This window comes from Magnolia sinica, chromosome 18 (assembly GCF_029962835.1).
Source record: "Magnolia sinica isolate HGM2019 chromosome 18, MsV1, whole genome shotgun sequence".
NCBI lineage: Eukaryota > Viridiplantae > Streptophyta > Magnoliopsida > Magnoliales > Magnoliaceae > Magnolia > Magnolia sinica.
Genome location: NC_080590.1, coordinates 70,693,291 through 70,708,366, shown reverse-complemented (window position 1 = coordinate 70,708,366; position 15,076 = coordinate 70,693,291).

Sequence of the window (15,076 nt, the reverse complement as noted above, 5' to 3'; positions counted from 1 at the left end):
AAGAGCCGCGGATCAACATGAGCCTCAAAAAGGACTCTACGCCCCTCATAGACTCCATGCGACAATTCCGCCAACAAGGTCCTACTGACTGGAGCTCGAGGATCGAGGTCCCGCTTCGTCTGGAACTCGCGCGTGGCGGACGTGCTAGCGGCGGCACCTCTCGGCCTCCGTGCACGGGTTGGGCGGCTCGGCCCGGCTTCATCCACGGGCGCTCTCTTCTTCCCCATCAAGGAAAGAAGGGAAGAAATGGAAAAGATGGCCGTCACAATCTCAAAGAGGGCCATGAGAAATGAGAGAAAGAGAGAAATAGGAAGATGGTGAAGCTTCCACACAACTATGAGCCAAAAAGGGAATGAAAGGGCTCAAATGAGAGGGAAAGATGAAGAAATCAGCAATGGAATGGAAGATTTGAGAATGGAGTGATGGGTTTGCACGAAAATGGGAGGAAGATGAAGATTTGGGAGAGATTTGAGAGAGTTTGGAGAGGTTTTGGGAGGAAAGAAAAGCTTGGAGGTGGGTGTTGTGAAGGAAATAGATGAAAGGAAGGGTTTTAAAATGAAAACCGTGGAGGGGTGGGCCACACAAGCCCCATGGACGATCGGCCCGCGTCGGCCCGGCCCGCCTGGCCCGGCGACCGGCGATCCCTCGCCGAACCGGCGATGGCATCGCCGGTCTCTGGACATATCGGCGATGCCTCGCCGATTTGGCGAGGTCCTCCTGGTCCTCCTTGGTCCAAATGATGTGGTTCCCCCCCTGGGTCCCACAGAAAATGCCCCGATTGGCCCCTTGTGTAGTTTGAAGCCTATCGAGTCATTCTGACAGAAATCTGCTGCAAACAGCGATTTCTGGAAGGTTTAAAAATGAATAATGAGAAAATAGACCATCTACACTCATTAATAGAGGGTCTAGGAAAGATTTCGGGTCGCTGTGTGTGATCAGGTAGGAGTACAGACTCGATCTCGGCAAAGGTTTTCAGGAAACTTTCGCCGATAGAAACTACGGAGCACAAACACAAAGCGATGATAGACCCGCACCCAATTACACTATAGTGGCGACAACGTGCGGTGTGTGACCATAACCCAGGTCCGGTTTAATCCAGATCATGCTCTGATACCAACTTGTAACGCCCTGAAATTCGGGGGTCGAGCATAACTCAGCTCCCGAGTTCCAAAACATCACTTATGCAACATAATTAATGAATGATGTATGTTGACTGTATTAGCACATAAACATGGGATAGATTAAGCCAAAACACAGATATGCTTCAGGGATAAGTGAATAAAGCAAGCGGAAGACTTATAGTAAAATATGTGTACAAGTGTAAGTCCCTGAATTACATATACAACCAGATCGTGTAAAAGTGTTATTTATCAAAATTATAAGTACAAGTTACATCATTTCAGTTCCCAAAATAGTAATCCCATAGATCTCGCGCACAGGCCGAGGCTCGCTAGAACCCGTCTCAAAACTGCATATAAGAGAAGGCAGCCTCGTCGTCATCCGGCTCCCGCTCCCTCAGACATCACATCCACATCTGCAACATCGGGGCCTAAGACAGTCTGGTGGGTGTGCAACACCGCCCTAAACGTGGGAGTGAGTGATCAACTCGGTGGACCAATAAGGCACAGGTTAACATGTTATCGATTCAATCAAACAGTAATGATAAAGCAGGACAATTAAATAAATCCTAAGTACTCTTATTAATGCAAGTATGAATGCGGTATGATGCATGCCCTCACGCGTACACCCTCAGCGTCTTCCTCTTACGTTACGCATGACATCGCCTCAAAGTGCGCCACATCTACAAAGCACATGCAAATGCGGTGCATGGATATGATTACCAAGTTGTTATTAGTCCAATTCATACAGCAGGATTGGGAAGCTAAGATACCTTCCTCATATCACCATCCAAACAGTGATCCATACTAGGGTCGTCAATCCTAGACATCTCATACGATCATATAGTTGAGGTCATAGCAAAGGGCTCGTCACCAATCAATGCACGCCTTTCATACCGTCACTACCACAACAAGGCTCGTCACCTCAATGCGGTATCCGGGTATGCTCGAGGTCACTACAAAGGGCTCGTCACCAATCAATGTAGGCCGACACGAATATAGTGTCCCATACCACCATAATCGGCTCACATGTCTGGTGTGCTCACTGGTCACTACGGGGAGGCTCGTCACCCCAGCGTAGGCCGACAGCTCGACCACGGTGTCCCATACCACCATGTCCGGCTCATGAGTCTTAGCGGATCAGGTACCATGGTTATTAGGATTTCACTGGTAAGTTTGGTACCCTAGATTCAAGCAGTAGCGTCCATACATGGTTAACATACATCGGACAATCGGGTTATTTGACGAACTCGACTAGCACGAGCGCACGTTGAATTGAACGACATGGAATGCGCAAACACTCCTCGTGGTCGAACCACTGTCGACAACTCTGATACGACTCTGGTTCGTCTAATACGTCCTACGTGGCGAAAGCAATCTCAACCACGAATATAGGGTCAATTACCGATTTCCTGGACTAAGGCATAGTCCCAAATATCCTACACTACTACAGATATTCATATGGAATGTAAAACAGTAATGGAACAATAACTCAAATCATGTTACATACACATCTGAATAATATCAACTTAACATAAATGTAAGCATAGGAGATGCTTGAATTTAAATAACTTGGAATGTAACTGCATAAAGGAAATCATGCGCATCAATAGGAGTATTGAGAATCACTTCTCAACGCCCATTACTAGTGTAATCAGTTACACTTAGACCATTCATGCATTTCTACAAACACTTAGCATACATGGAACAACATACATGACGCATGTTAAAATACATGCACTTAGACAATTCCTTTTATCAAGGAGCTGTCATACATGCATCTAGCATACATACATGACAAATAATCATGGCAAACACAAGTGCGTATTTTATACGTATACGGTACTTTATAAATACACTTAGAATACACAAATCTCAATATAGCATAGGCATAACAGGAAAGCGATGTAAACACAACATTTGGCATGTGAAATCTCATCCATAACAAGAATAAATCACTAACTGGGATTGAAAGCCTTGAAAACCATAACCTATACACTTAAAGTCCTCACCTTAAGCGAAGAAAGAACCGCCGAACTGATTTAGACGAGTTGTCTTCGTCAACGGCGCAAGAATACCCTAAAATAAGGATAGAAATGAGATACAACAACACCAAGTCTAATCTAAGCTCTAACACAGGTTAGGGTTAGGTTAACTTACCCCAAAAGATCTCAGAATCGTCAGAGGAACGATTCAAAGTGAAGGTTCAAAGGTGAAGAAGAACAAGGAAGAATCAAGATGATTCACCAATCAATCTCTCTCACTAACTCTCTCTTTTCCACTCTCTCTCTCCAAGCTAGGGTTAGAGAAAATTCGTATGGAAATGAGAGCTAGGGTTTAAGGACTATATATAGGCCTTAAAATGATGGAAATAACCCCAGGGTCAAGGTATACTTAGGTTATAACCAAAGTACGCCTTTCTCGATCCAACGAAGCACTTCTGGTGGGCCTATAACCACGAAAGGTCGGACTTAAGCTCACTGACCATGGATCTAGGTCAGGCAGAGTTTTCATACCGACCGGCTCTTCAGATCAGCCGTGGCGGACCACACTCAATTCAACGGTCACGGAAACTCGATCAGGTCCACAAGCACTAGAATATGCCTGGGCCAACCATCCTGATCAGAGGGTGAAATTGGGTCAGAATCCAACGGTTAGATAGCTTAAAATCGTCGCGCAAGCGACACGACTCAGATTTCATAAAAAGCTTATTAAATTCCAACCGTTCTCACACTCTTCACTCCGAACTCAACCAAATCGACCCAGAACATCAGATCGACGTGATTTTTGAGGTGAAGACCAAGCCCAACTCAGTGACCGCAACAGCCTAAGATCATCGCCATCGGACTTTCGACGCGCGGTCTAGATCCGATCCAGATCTTCAAAAAAATCCCCAGAACAACTGGATTTAGCGATGGATCCCAGATTTCAGAGTAACGTAGCGCTCACTAATCTGCACGTTTAGAGCCATGCAGATACAATTTAAAGTGATTGATGCGAATTTCACAAGCAATCAAGTGAAGCGCTAATTACCCCAAAAACAACTACTTAAGGAAAGATTAGCACAAAATATCCAAGGTCGTTACACTTTAACTTGGGTAAACCTCTTATTAATTCACTTTTGCTCAATCTATAAAGATTATGGCAGTATATATGTCCTAGGCGTTTATGCCATAGTTTGGTCTCATCGGTTTGGATCATGTAACACGATAATTTAGACAAGCTTGAATTACTGAGTATATAGCAGTTCTCAAATGTTCTGCAACCAATTAATATCACAGAACCATTCTCATTAGAAATCTCATACCCTTGGTTTGTGAATTTGATGCTATGTTTGTTATCACAAATTTGAGAGATACGTAAAAGATTATGCTTAAGGCCCTCTACAAACAACACATTCTCAAATGGAGGAAGATTAAAGAGTTGAATTATACCTTGGCCAATAATCCTGCAGTTGCTACCATCACCAAATGTGATTGAGCCATCAATCATATCTTTAAGATTGGTGAACAAATCTTTATCACCTATTATGTGTCTAGAGCAACCACTGTCTAATTACCACTTTGATTGACTTGAAGCCTTGAAAGCGGTGTGCGCAACCAAACAAGAAACCTTAGGAACCCATTTCATTACTATTTTAGGTTTTGGAGTATAATTGGTCTTTCTATACTTGTTGTTGTTGTTATATACTCTACCATTCGAGTTAGATTTGTGAAGCTCCTTAAGTAGATCCACAATTTTCTTGGCTAAGGGGTTATGATTCTGATTTCTATAGTTGATATGGTTGCTTTTAGGTTTCATAGCCTGAAAAGTTTTTAGATTTTTAAAACTATTTTGATTAAGACTTTTCCCTTTTGAGTTAGAGGACTCCCCTTTAACAAACTTAGGAGGAGTGGATTTGCTTTTAGGAGGTGTATTTTTATTGTAGCCCAGGCTAGATCTACAACCACATTTCCTTGATCCGGTTAGTAGTCTTTCTAGTTTAGGATCACCCTGGACATACCTCCAAGTATCCTTCAAACTCAAGAGAGAAGTGACTTCTAGTTTTAGTTTTTCATTTTCAGATTTTAGGTTTTCAATTTGAGAAGTTTTGAAATCTAAATCACACTTAGCTTTTTCAAAAAAATCTGAAAAATGGCATTTTTCTAAGACTAGATTATCAAATTTTTCTTTTAATTTTAAAAACTTTTCTTTTTTGAAGTTTTAATTTTACAGCAATCTATAACTTTCCCTGTATAGGGCATTATAGGCATCTTGTAAATATTCATCATTTTCAGGATCACTTCTCAAATTTTCTTCACTAGTTGAATCACAACTATCTGAGAAACTGAATTTGGCTAGAGTCATTAAGGCTTTAACCTCATTAGTAGAGACTCAGGTTCAGAATCATCTGACTCAGAAGAGGCTTCAGAGCAAGATGATTCATCTCATGTGGCTAACATGCCTTTCTTTTTTGATTTGTCCCTCTTTGGACATTTGTTTGCTAGATGCCAGTATTCATGGTAGTTGAAACATTGACTGTCTTTAATAGATTTTCAATTTTTAGATCTAGTTCTTTTCTTTTCTAAAGGTTTTTAAAAATCTACCCTCTTTTTACTTTTGAAAATCCTATAAAACTTCTTGGCTAATAATGCCATATTATCTTCAGAGTTTTCAAAATCAAAATTACTAACATTTTCATGAGAAGTATTTTTAAAAGACTTAAGGGCAATGGACTTACCTTTAGGAGCTTTAAAGTTTAACTCGTAAGTTTGTAAATAACCAACCAGCTCTTCAACCCTCATATCATCTGTATCACGAAGTTCCTGAATGGCAGTGATCTTTGAATTGAACCTTTCAGGCAATGAGTGTAGTATCTTTGCACATACTTTGCTTTCTGGGATACTATCACCAAGACCCCACATAGAGTTGACTATGTCATTTAACTTAGTATAGAAGTCCATGAAAGTTTCACTTTCTTCCATATGTATTTCCTCAAGCCGAGTGGTGAGGATTTGAAGTTTAGATTTCTTGATAATAGTTGTACCCTCGTGTGTCATTTCTAGAATGTCTCAGGCTTGCTTTGCAGAATTATAAGATATAATTCTTTTGAATTCATCTGGTGATAGTGCACAAGTAATTGCATTTAAAGCCTTTGCATTGACACTACTCTCATTTTTTTTGAAGTGTGGTCAAAGAAAAATAAGGTGCAACTTTCATATATTTGGTTCCATCAGTACCTAAAACTTCAGTGGTAGGAGGGGTCCATCTAGTCACTGTGGCTTGCCACACGCTATCATCTATGGACCTTAAAAAGATCCTCATCTTGGCTTTCCAATAGGGATAATTGGAGCCATTAAAAGGTGGAGGCCTAGTGATTGAGAGGCTATCAAAATTTAACATCTTATAAGCTCAGATCAATTAGCTTAGGAAATGAATCCAAAAAAGAAGAAGCTATTAGGCTCTGATACCACTTGAAAAGGCCGAGCTATACGTCCTAGAGGGGGGGGGGGGGGTGAATAGGAATATACAAAATTAAAAAATAAATGTGGAATTTAAAGAAAGATAACACAATTCAAATAATAATAAAGCACAAGTAAATAACAACCTCAAATGAACTAGTCTTGAGAGGTTGATACAAACTTAGTTCTAAGGACAACCTAACACCAAAAACCAAAGGCTTATGGCAGGACAACCTTACTAGAATATTTGTAAATATCAAAAACCCAAACTAATAAAGAAGTAAAGGAAATAGCAAATAAAATAAACTAAGTTATTACAGCATTCCCACAAGTGCATAAAATAAATTACACCATTCACTACAAATGCTTAAAATAAATTACAATATTTACACACATAATCACATTAAATCATCCACCACAACACCAAGAATTATAGTGGTTAGCTTGTATGTACACCAACTATTAGAAAACAGCCACACAACTACTCCACTCCTAATATCCGCTCCATCGGGATATTAACGTTCACTATGAAAAAGGGTTTTCCAAGGTTTACCTTAAAACCTTCACAATTGTGTCTTTGATTGGGCTTACACAATTCTTAAAACCCCACACTTTGAGATTTTCTAGATCACCTCAGACAAATCAAAAAGAGATTTTTCTAGCACAACCTCAAAAATAAAAAAGATACAAAATTGTAAATAATACTTTTCTGGAAATTCTCTTTTGAAGAAGCTCGGTAGAACATCCGATGAAGACGAAGATGTTCAATTTCCAGTCTCATATATGAAAAGGTTCTAGTTCTAAATGATTTTTAATTAAATCAACCTAGGCTAGCTTGATTTGATTTTAATCTCAAGAAATGGGAAAACTCAAATCCCTTCTTAATATAATATTGGAATAAAAATCTCAAAATTAAATTGCAAAAGCTAATTAAAGAGAATCTAAAATGAGCAATAGCTTAATAAATTCACAAACTTATCTCTCAGAGTGGTGTCTTGATTTCGCTTTAATGAATGAATAATATCTAAAATTTGTGCTCTATTTAAAGGTGAAAATATTGTTCACTCGACTGGTCTAAGGGTCGGATCGACTAGTTGAAGGACCAACAAAATTTTAAATTTTCTAGCGCGATACGATAAGACCATTACTCGACTAGTCGAGTGGCTTGCTCGATTGGTCGAGTGGCCTGCTCGACTGGTCGAGTGGGACCAAAAAATGTTGCTGGACTTTAAGTCGAGCCTGCACGACCTTTCAAGCACTGTTCACTCAACTAGTTGAGCAGTCTTCAGGACTGATAAAGAGTCTAACAGAAAATTCTGAAAAATAGCAACAAACCTTGGACTCATTGAGAAAACTCTTAGACTGGTCGAGCTAGTACTTGGACTAGTCGAACAAGGTGTAAGACTAGTCAAGAAAAGGACCTATAAACATATGAAATGACCCACAAAGAATATGCAATAAATATGACACAATCTAGGGTCATTCTAGGGTCGGAATAATTGAAACATCATTCGCTTTAGAGACTTGATATCTTATGATACTTGAAGTATGAGTTTGATGTCTTGAACTTGAGCTTGAGTCACGCTTGATTTCTTGAGTCTTTAGCGTATAGAGGTTGAACTTCAAAACTTGAACTTGAGTTCTTGAATTTGATCTTGAAACCATGAACTTTAACACTTTTCACTTCAACTTAAAGATGTAAGCAAGTTCGATGAAGATCCACATAACATAAAAATGTATGAACCTGATCACTTTAACTCAAAGCATGATACAAATACTAAATGGTTTAGCACAACAAGATTTGACAATACAACGGGTGCTTGATTTACATAATAGCATTTAAACTATATAAATCAGGTATGGGAATGGTTTGGATAAAAGTCCCTTGTGATAAACCCCACGGCTTGCGATACCACGTACTATCATCCCGACTATAAACACCAGCTTTGTTATTCCTTTTCCATTGTATGCTCTATAGTGAAATATGGAATTTGATTATCTTGTACATGATGATTGGCTATTCTCATGACTCATGATCGTTCATTCGATTAGTATGCCTAAAATTGATCACATGATTTATGATAACCTGACAAATTTTAATAATATGCTTGGTTAAACATGATCACCTATGATAACATGCTTGGTTGATAATATTATTTTGATAAGAAACGAAAGGTATTTGATTTGGGGATTATCTTATTCAATAATAACAAAGAAAGATAAAGAAAAAGAGAACAATAATCATAATATATTTATTAATTCTGACTTCGTTTACATCCTCTTTATCCCTTGATTCTAAGATAAAATATTCATAATTACAAAATACAAGTATTGAATGAATTCGGATATCAATTTCGGGAGTGTTTCAGATCGTAATATGATCTTCTGATTGGAGAAATTGTTGTGCGGAATTGATATTTATTGTCACGCCCCAAACCCGGAAACCGGGCTCACAAAATCGTCGATCACCGAATCCGGTGCCGACAGCCTCCGTAGTACCCCATTCTCGACTCCCAGCGTGTATATGCCAGATTCCGATCCTAGGATCCTACAAGGAGGATTTTCCAACATACATTTAACTCATAATGAGCATAACCACAAGTTTACCCAAATCACAAAGGTAACATCATCATCACATATCCACTAATATAAATATTTACATACAATGCTGAAAGGGAAATACATATATCGAAATCAAAGCTCTAGAAGACAGCTGCACGCTCCAAGCTCAACATTGCTGTGACATAACACCACCTGTACGCATCTATTGTGCATAAGCTTATAGGAAGCTTAGAGGGTGGTGAAAGTTTGTACGGAAGATAAGTGCCAAGCACACAAATACAACGCCATAATCATACAATGTTAGAAATACTGGCAAGATCATGAATCATACGATATCAGAGTAAGAGGAAACATACTGGTAAGTCCATGAGTTATACAATATCATAGTACAAAATGCAAATCAAAATGAGCTAAATATTAGATGCCGAGTATGTAATACAATATGCAAATCCTGGCGAACCACGAATACCATCAACTTCATCTAAGCCATATAAATGCAAAAACATAGTATCTAAAATATTAAATGTTGCTAATGCAATGCAATATGCGGTGCGAATGAAATGACTAAGCTGGAGTGAAGTCGGGATGATAGTACGTAGTATCATAGGCTATGGGGTCCATCAGAAGGGACTTCTATCCAAACCAGTCTCATACCTAAATTTAGATAGCCAGACTCAATGTGGTAAAACCCTGACCTCAGGTTAGTTGTGTGCCCCAACCGAAATCCTTGTCATTGTAAAAGTACATAATAATTAGTTGCGCACCACCAGCCCGAGTGGATAGTGAATGAATAAATGAATGAGTATGCAACTCTTGCTCAATAAGTCCACGTATCAGTACTGTACATCTCTGGGATCATCACCAAGGTCTAGTACACTTTAAGCTGACTACCGCCCCGGCCAACCGCGTAGCCCAGCTAGTGGAAAAGACCTCACTACCCACCTACCAGTAGTATAACAATGCCTACCCAGCTCGTCGATAGTGGACCCATTTGGGAGCTGGTCAAACTCAGCCTAGCTTACAACCCCCTCACTTGGGCAGATAAGGCCACACCCCCTCCCAATCGACCACGACAGAGTGGGAGATGCGGCTTACGGGTATTCGGCAGTCGGGCGCTCATGTATCCACTCGGTCTAGACATTGGGGCGTCTCCTGGCCACGGATGTTTAGGAATTTTCACCCACGAACATCCAAAGTACCTAGATGCTCGAACCAAATATTTTCAGTGTCCCAACTAGTCGTCCACAGTGGAGGCCATGGCCCTGATGTCGCTAGGGTGTATAGTAATCACAACACACAATGTAAGATGAATGAGTCATACAATCCAGTCATGCATCAATCCTATGCATACCGTGCACTCATGTGAGACAATCTCCGCCCATCGGGGAGTCTCATAACAACTTGCCCAATGACATATGCAATGGTCAACCACATCTTATAATAAATATACAAATGATGCGTATGGGCATGTATATGATGCTATGCTATCACATACTCATAATCGGTATCAACAAGCGACATCGATAATCGGCCTTGACAATCGAAATCAGCCTTGACAATCAGAATCAGCCTAACAAAGGGCCTAAGGGAAGGTCATAATGAGGACATTAAACCATCATTGTCCATTAATGTGGACAACGGGATCGACCTCAATAATCGGAATCGGCCTCGACAATCGGAATCGGCCTTGACAGTCGGAATCGGCCTCGACAATCGGCCTTGACAATCAGAATTAGCTTAACAAAGGGCCTAAGGGAAGGTCACAATGAGGACATTAAACCATCATTGTCCATTAATATGGACATTTAACTAGCATTGCTCCCAAGGAGTGACCCACATAGAGCCAAACATATAGTGGGCCTAAGGCTTCAACAATGGCCTAATATACATCATCATGGGCCTCTCTTAAGTGCCTAACACATATCATGATGGGCCTCACTCATGGGCTAATATATAACACATTGGGCCTCGCCATATGGGCCAGAATTATATCACAATGGGCCTCAACAATGGGCCAATACACATCACAATGGGCCACGATATATGGGCTGAAAATATATCTCATTAGGCCTTACCAAATGGGCCGAAAATACATCTCATTTGGCCTTACCAAATGGGCCAGAAATACATCACAATGGGCCGTAAATACATTACAATGGGCCGTAAATACATCACATCGGGCCTCATTATATGAGTCTCATATATAACACGTTAGGCTGCATCACATGGGCCTAATACACATCACTATGGGCCGCTCACATGGGCCTAACACACATCACTATGGGCCACTCACATGGGCCTAACACACATCACTATGGGCCGCTCACACAGGCCTAACACACATCACTATGGACCGCATTAATGGGCCACACCAATGGGGCTCATATACGTCACATTGAACCTCATGCCTGGGTTGCATATACATCAAGTGGGCCGCATTACATGGGCCACACATACGACACATTGGGCCTCGCCAAATGGGCCATAGATAAGCCATAATGGGCCTCATTAAATGGGCTGGAAACACATCACAATGGGCCTCATACTTGTGCCGCATATACATCACTATGGGCCTCATAAATGGGCCCCAAATATATCATGATGGGCCATAAGTCATGGGCCATAATTACTCAACAGGTGGGCCCCATCACATGGGCCTCAAATACATCACCTAGGCCGCATGACATGGGCCTTACACACATCACTTGGGCCTCAATTATACATCGCAGGTGGGCCTCAAATATACATCACTGGTGGGCCTTGTACATGCAGCAAGTGGGCCCTGGATGCTACAAGCGGGCCCTGCACGCTGCAGGTGGGCCCTCCAGATGAATGGTCTACATGAAACACATACGTCACGGTGGGTCGCACTAGCTAGGTGGACGGACGGCGAAGATATACAATATATGCATCAATGGTAGGCCCCAGATGGTACCGTCTAAAATGGACGATGTAAATATACAATGCATACATCTAGTGGGCCCCACCTCCACATGTGTAGCACGCATGGAGTGGGTCCCACACGGATGGTTGGGATATAATACATACCTCGTGTCAGACCACAGAACTTACTGATATCAAAACAGTAGCAAATATAGATGGCGTCCCTAGCAAAATGGACAGTATAAATAAAACTCACACATCACGTGTGGTCCATACAGATGGACGGTGGATACAACACATAAATCATGGAGTCTATGTAACAGATGGCTGAGATAAAACACATATACCAAGGTGAGCCCCACCATACATCACGTGGTGTCCCACCTGCTGGACCACATGATGATGGGCGGCTGGAATAAAACACATATATTAGATGGTGTCCCACCGTCCTTTGTTGGATTGGATGGTGAGGATACAATACATAAATCACTTGGGTCCCACCTGCTGGACTACGTGGATGATATAACAAGGTGGGTTACAGACCCACAAAACTTGCGAATGTCAATACAGCAACTATATAGCTGCTATACACCAGCCAATCCACTTCACACGGAGGTGGGTCCCATGTGGGGCCCTCTGTAACATTTATTTTCCATTCAATCTGTTCATAAGGTCATGAAGACCTAAAAGAAGAAAAAAACAAATTTCATTTTGGTCCAAAACTTCTATGACCCCAAAAAATGTTTCATGGCAGACGTTCAATCCACCACTGCTTCCTACCATGTGGACCACCTGATCTCCCGCGTACGGCTGATTTTTGGGGTGCCCCTCTATCTAAAGGGGCCCCATCAAATGCACGGTTCTGATGTTCAACACACATCACAGTGGGGCCTGCGGCTGGGACCCACGGTTCGTGCCTATCCACTCAGGGCAGCAGCAGGACACTGTTGTAGCATCCTCTGGGTGAGCAGCAGTAGCGCCTGTTGCACATGATTTTTTTAAATTTTATTTTCTTGAGGATTTTCCTAGGTGGGGCTCGCATCAAGAGGATCCACTCCATCCATTGGATTTTATGGCTCATGACAGACCAAACGAGCCCAATATTCAGCATGTTTTGGTGTGTAGAAACATCAAAGTGGGCCCTAATAGATTTTACAGTCAATATCACTGTTTTCTATGATGCGGCCCACCAGATATTCAGATTGGCTTCATTTTTTGGCTCAACGCCTAAAATGAGTTGGGAAAAAGGGTGGACAGTGTGGATTGAATTCATACATTAAGGTAGGGTCCATGTGAGTGTGACCCACCCCCTTTAGGATGAAAGCTGATATTTGTTTTTCCCTCTATACAGTTCAGCAGCAGAGGCTGCTAAACATCCCAAGGCAGGATGGTTAGATGGAATACATTCATCCAGGTGGGGTCACGTACACGTGGCTCATCGGCCACATACGTTGGGGTGGCCCCAAGCACACGTGGCCCACTGATGGACGATTTGGATAAAACATACCTCATGTGGGTCTCATGAGATGGATGGAAAGTGTGGATGAAATCCACACGCAGATGGGTCTCACGGCATGTACGGTGTGATCAAGCATCAAAGTGGGCCACAAAAGGAGAAAAAGAGAGATAGAGAGAGAAAGAGATAGAGAGACATGAGTAGTGGAGGGACCCCACCACTATGGGTCCTTCTTTGAACAATGCATACATTAAGATGGGTCTCACCATATGTGGGCCCTCAAATCACAAAAATCATCGGTAGAAAACCTAAGATCACCCACCTTTTCTGCTTCTTGGACTTCTTCTTTCATCAATACATTTTAGAGCTCTAATGGATGAGATTCAACGGTCGAGATTGGTTTTGGAGGGTGGTGACGGGAGATAGGAAGTGGGCCACACAAAGCTCTCTCATGGAACTTGCTTGGACAATGAGAGAGAGAATTAGAGAGAAAGAAGTGATACGAGAGAAGTGTAACGCCACGAATTTTGAGGGTCGAGCAGAACTCAACTCCCGAGATCCGTCGCATCACTTATGCAACATAAATAATGATGATTGAATGTTGTCCGTATTAGTGCATTAAACATGAATGGGATTACACTAAAGCAGCATATCATACTCCAGAAACAATTTGATTATGCAAGCGGAAGACTGTGATAGATACATAAAGCATATAAGTGATTATAAGTCCTTAGAGTATGAACATGTCACTAGGTTAAATAATTACATGTATAGTTCCAACATTTACAAAATGATAGAATGTAATGGCATCTAGTCTGTATCCCTGTGACCCCATCGACGCAACTCCAAGTCTACATAGACCCACTCGAGAGTTGCATATTGGAGAACTCCTCTTCATAAAAAAATCAAGCTCCATCTCGGAAGCATCACCATCACCTGAAGCTACAACAGAGTCTGGTTGGTGTTTTAAAACACCGTCCTAGAGTGGGAGTGAGTGATCAACTCAGTGGAGCTATAAGGCAAAGGTTAACATGTTATCAATTCAATCAAGCAGTAATGATAAAGCAGTACAACAATCATGTCCTAAATACTCTTGTTAATGTAGGAATGATATGCTGTAATGATGCATGCCCTCGCTTGCCCTCCCTCAGCGACATCATCTCACGATCGCGACATGCACCACTCCGGACACGTGCGATTCCTCGCCAAAGCATATACAATGTGGTGCATGATCGTGTTAGCCAATACTCAATTATGTTTATTCATACATCTAGTTCAGGAAGCTAAGGTACCTCCCTTTATATCATTTACCCAAACAATGATCTATCTAGGGTTGTAAATCCTAGTTAATCACATACGATAAGCAAGTCATAGGGCAACGTCAACCCTGATTTAAAAATAGTGGACAGGCAAGTTCAGGTCAGTATGGGAGGCTCATCACCTCGGCGTAGGCCTAGTTTATACTCGACGTCACTATAGAAAGGCTTGTCACCTTAACGTAGGCCGATAGCTCGAATATAGTGTCCTATACCACCGTATTTGCCTCACGAGTTTGGGTTGCTCAATGGACACTACGGGGAAGCTCGTCACCCCAACGTAGGTCGACAGCTCAACCA